Here is a 5,772-nt window from a genome sequence, read left to right as displayed (position 1 = left end):
GTTAATCGTCCAGCCTAACCAGGACCTGAATTTCTAATATAAAACAAGCAATTGATAAATTAAAAACCCCTCTAATTTCTGTAAAGTACAAGCCCAACTTTTTGTATGTTTTATCTTTAAAGAGGTAGTGCCCCCTCATGTCCTGGGCATCCAGATGACCACCATTGCTGCTTCAGAGGGACATCCCACTAATTACCCCCTGCATCCAGATGTCACCAGTGGCTTCACTATAAAAGGAAGTTACCCCAATAACACTATCTCTCCAGAACCAACCCAGCTATTATTTGACTACACCTTGGTACCTCTCTCCCTGCAAAAGCAGGCAGCCACTACTTAAAGAGACAGTTCACTACTTCCTATTTTAAAAGGTACCCTTCATAATCCATTCAGCAGTAAACAGGTGCTTCTTAAAAGGATAGCATACCCTTCCCAAGACTACAATACACAAAATACCTCTAGAGCTATTTTATCCAAACTTGTCCAGATATATCCACCATCCTCCACCTGCTGAAAGTTTGGTCCCTTGTCTATTTCTGTTCATCTCTCTCCCTTTGACGTAAAATATTTTGAGATACTCCAACTCTGTACAATTTTTATATATATATATATAAAAAACAGCGGTTTCTCAAGAGACAATACGTTCCCCACTAACCAAATACTCCCCCCAATCCATGCACATATAACTAGCTTTAAGAAGACAGTGCACACACCTATATCTATCTATAATTTTTTCATATTCACCAACCAGAGAAGGAATGTACAAGGAATACCTAAGAGAAACTCAGCCATGCTGAACACAGAGCAAGAATGCAGCAGTCTCCCAAACACTACAGCATCAAAGGCAGAGGGAACAAGCAGAGCACAAGCTGCTGGGCCTGCAGATTTTGGGAGGGGAATATTTAGCTCCATGGTCTGAAATGAGCATTGGTTATGGCATGTGCAACTGAGTGAAGCATCACCTAGATGACGGATTCTTTTGAGATGTGTGTGTTTTAATGTCTAGAAAGTGTGTAAAGTGTTTTGGGATTCTCCAGAAAGAGACTGGATTTCCAATACCTCATGCCCAAGCTCTTAGCATATAGAGCCTCCCTTTTCCCGCCCCACCCCATCTGACAAAGATTTACTTCCAGAATAATCCAGCAGAATACCTACTGCTGGATTACTGGGATAGCACAGGCATCAAAATACACATACATGAAGGATGTGACTGTGTATACAATTTCTATAAAGGATGTAAATGGTGTGTGTGTGTGTGTGTCTGTGTGTGCACACACACACACTTCAGATGCTCTTTACACATACCATCAAGTAATAGAATTACTTCATGGAACTTCTTAGTAGCCTATAATAAACCTGTGGAACTCACCACCACATGAAATTATTGAAGTAAGATTCTAACAAGGATTAGTTGTTTCTTTGACTAAGAATAGCATTGGCAATGACACATGCCAGGATAGCAATTACAAAGGCTATTAATCCACCCATTCCATGGCATACACGGATGAGCAGCTGATGTCAGGAAGACACTCACCTCCTCCACTTCAGCAATATGACATTGCCCTTTTAGGTGTGTTGAAACTGGAAGTAATTTTCCTCTGAAGCACTCTGCATTGTCATTGTCAGAGACAGGCCAGCGGACTAGAAAGATCATTGGTTTGGTCTCATGTGATGTTCCCTACGTTCCTAATAAATTTAAAAACTTACTAAAGCTAATGTTTAAAATCAAGTTTACACAAGTTAAGAAGGAAGGTACTATACATCTGGGGTCAGGCTTGAGCTATAAGAGATTACAAGTATCGGTTACAAGGTTCACAAGATACATACATAGTACATAACCAGCATAGACCCAGCTTGGAGTGCAGAAGTTTTTTTACTACACAAATCAGAGACAATTTGCCTATCTCACCATCTTAGCCTTCCCCTGCCACCTTCAATTGTTTTTACCCTTTATTCTTTTTCTTTATTATGTATTAAGGCTGCCTCGCCACTCAGCCCTGCCCTCCCTGATTTCCCTGCACACATGAATTTTTAGTTAGAAATAGCAGGTCTTCCCTTCCTGTTTGCTGGAGGACCTTGGGGATATTATTGGAGGACCTAAATTGTGATGAGGCTGCAACGCAAACCACAGCTCTCTCGCACTACAACCAAAGACTCAGCATCCGCTCTGCCCTCAGATAGGAGAGTGGCAGCTCCACTCCAGGAGCAGCCTTGGGCCAAACCACTATTCTCATCCTCCAAGGATCTGACCATGGTCCTTCCAGCAAAGAGAGGGATACAAGAACCCCACTGTGGAATCCTACATCTGTACAGAAACAGTAAGAGAAAACATTTCTTTCTTTGCACTTCACCTTTAACACTTTCCGCAAGTTTCACTAACAGAGAGAGCCAGAGAACCAAACCCAGCCCAGCTGTTCCCTTCCACCAAACGAGAGGGCAAAAGCCAAAGCTGATTAGCTGTGCTTTATTGCTGGTGAGAGCAAACAAACCCATTTCTAACCTATTCCTCTAACAAGGATGATAGATCCCTAAGCAAATACTGTGGGTGCGTTTATTTGTGATTTTAAATTGCAAATTGGTATGCAATTCAGGGCAGCAGCTGGCCTGCAACTCCTTACTGTCACAGAGCTCTCTCAGCTCTTTTGTACAGTGGGTGAATACTATGGACATCTAGGTAATTTTAATTAAACATCTGTAAAATTTACTAGCATTTATTACACTGCTCTAAACTTCAGTTACATTAAAAACTGCAACCTCCGAGTGAGACATTCCCATTTGTGTCAGATTAATTCCTCCCATGAGCAGGTGGGAGTGGGCAAATCTGAAAGACAAAGTTACAAGAGAACAGTAGAAAAAGAGGATCCTCCACGCAAGCGATAAAGTATAAACAGATGTTGTGGGAGGGGGGGGGGGGGGGGAAGTGTTGCTGGGCCCCAGGACTGGACTAGCAGGAGGTGCTCCACATCAGGACAGAGGTGCAGTGACAGCGCTTTCTGCCGCTGATGCTGCTTTTAGAGACTGGTCCTTGTCACCAGCAAGGCAGAGGTGAACTTTACAGATATAGTCTTATTATCCAAATAATTATCTGAAAATTGGAAGTGCCCCCCAGAACGGGAATTGTGATTATCCAAACTGTGGCACTGCCCTCCGAGCCATTCAGACAAGATGTACCACCACCACAAGTCTAGAGAGTGCTTTTCATCCATAGATCAAGGGACTTCACTGAGGGAGGCAAGTATCTTTATCCCCACACATCCTGAGTTTACAGGAATAGAGAACATGCAGAAAGGCAGCAGTGGGGGGCTAAGTTACCTCTGAGCCCCCACCGGGCCTTCCACAGGAAACAGACGTTAGAAAAGGAGTCAACTGTCACTCCATTACCTTAGAAAGCACAGGGAGGGGCGCTACGGAGGTTCCAAAAAACACTTGTGAGTCTCCTGATTTTGGGGATGGGTTCTAACGCTCCATGGCTACCACGCACAGACGCTGTCGGAGCGAGCTACTAAAATGGCCCAACAAATTATAGGCTTCTAAGTTGAAGGTGCAGCTGTCTTCACACGGCTAACAGATGAAGCTGGAAGGATTCATGAGTTGACAGTCATTTAGTCCCAGTTTTTTTTTTTTTTTTTTTAATCAATTTAAAAAGTTTGATGACTAGCAGGAAATTGAACTCTCATCTGGTTGTTTATTCAGAATGGTGTAACTGTAGGAGTCAGTACTTAGAAATAAAATATTACAAAATTAAAATTGACTCCTGGGCAGGCGAGACAGCGAGAGCGCCACAGGGACCAGATGCAGACATGGAAGAATGAACTTCAAGAGCAGTTAGTCCCACACTTACACCAGGTCCAAATTTGGATCTCAGTTGTCTGGAACTACAACATGGACTTTCCCCTTCCCTGTATAGTACATTTATATTCATGACAACATTTTTCAGGCTGGAGGGAGAAACTGACAGATTATCGACAGCAGGATTTGATTTTGATCGATCAAAGCCTTGACAGAGACAAATCATGTTTAACAGGGGACAAGAGCGTGTACATAAATTCACACGGTGGAAACCTCACTATCATTCTGTCCTGGAGTCAGTCAGTCAGTCAGTCAGACACACACACCCACCCACCCACCCACCCACACCTTCTCCAGTCCAGGCATCAAAAGACCCCCGAATCATATTTCTCACAGCTCTCCCTACACCAAGGCCACAGCGCTGGCTGCACCATGACTGTGAAGACCAGATCAGCTTTATTTTTAGGTGCTCTGACCATGTGCTTTTTTTCCAGTAATTCTAATCAAACATGTTCCTGGAACTTGGGAACATAACCGGCAGCAAGATGACACTTCCTGCCTGTATATCACATCACCAGAACAGCGGTGGGGAGGAGAGAAGAAAGGACAGATACTTGGGTCACTTTATCATTTTCTACTTTATTACTTCAAATTAACAACCACGATAAAGCTCAAAAAAGTCCAATATTTACACAGGAAAAAAGTACAAAATCCCCCCCACCCCCAAAGCTCTTCAGGTTTTTTTTTTTTTTTCAGTTTTTTTAAATTACAAAGTAATAAAAAGTTTTGCTCTTTAATTAAAAAAAGAAAAAAAGAGAGAGTAAGAGGGGTAAATAAATTAGGGAAAAAAAACCAGTGTTAAATAGAAAGGAATAAAACCAAAACCGAACCCCCACCACCCCCCACCGGCTCCACACTAGTGTCAGTGCGCCAGCTAGAGGACATATGTCACAGCGGTGATCATTGCATTTTAAAACCCAAGAACCATGTGGTGTCTTGAGCATTCCTAAAATACATTTAAAACAACTAAAGTGGGGGAAGAAGGAGGCGGTCAGGGATTGTGCATACGCACTGGGATATCAGATCTTTTATTTGGGGCGGGGGGGAGCTGGAAGAGGAAAACCATCCCCCAAGTTTCTGCACACCCCTCTCTTCTCCTCAGATCCCACACTTTTCCCTCAGTAATTAAAACAAAACCTAACATCACGTGCAGCCTGATGTAAAAGACCCCACCCCCGGTATGGGAAGCGGGTTACAATCTCCCTGTCCTTCAGCTTCACTTTCACCTCCTCCACTCAACTGCTCACCCCCTCTGGAAAGAAACCCTTGGCATGCCAGGACCGTTTGTCTTATTTATACATGCCTGGTGCTTCCGCTTACTCCCCACATGGTGCGGAGGTGCCACTGGGGAAAAAGATGCCTGAATAAGTGGCAGGCCTTTCCTGTGACTCCTCTCACAGCTTGCCATCCATCTCTTTTAATCCTTGTAAACACAGTTTCTACCACCAGCCATGGCTGGAATCAGAGATTTTCTACCTGCCCAGGAGATTCCTGCAAAACAAGTGCAACCCCTCCCTCAAAAAAAAAAAAAAAGTGAATTAAAAAATTGGATTAGAAACCACGATCTTAAAATCAACCAAAATTAAAAAAGACAGGAAGTTGTTTTAAAAACAAAATAAAAAGAGCAGAGTCAAGGGAGGGCGGGGTGCAGTCAGCTGGGAAGACGGTGCGCTGAGGTGGGGCTGGGGGGGAAAGCTGCACAAAGGCAGCAGAGGCATTTCTGCAGGGCTCCCGCGTCGTCGGCTTCTCGGAGGCGCTCGTGTTGGGGAACACAGGTGGCGAGCTCAGAAACGTTTCATGCCAGCACGGGGGGGCAGCTCATCTCCTCAGTGTTGGCCAAAAAAAAAACAAAAAAAAAAAAAACTGTTTTGTGGTTTTTTTTTTAAGTTTTTGTTGTTGTTGTTTTTGGGGTTTTTTTGTTTTTGT

This window comes from Terrapene carolina, unplaced genomic scaffold, assembly GCF_002925995.2.
Source record: "Terrapene carolina triunguis isolate 2854851 unplaced genomic scaffold, T_m_triunguis-2.0 Scaffold247, whole genome shotgun sequence".
NCBI lineage: Eukaryota > Metazoa > Chordata > Testudines > Emydidae > Terrapene > Terrapene triunguis.
The sequence above is the reverse complement of the archived record's forward strand: the minus strand, read 5'-3'. Positions refer to the sequence as shown.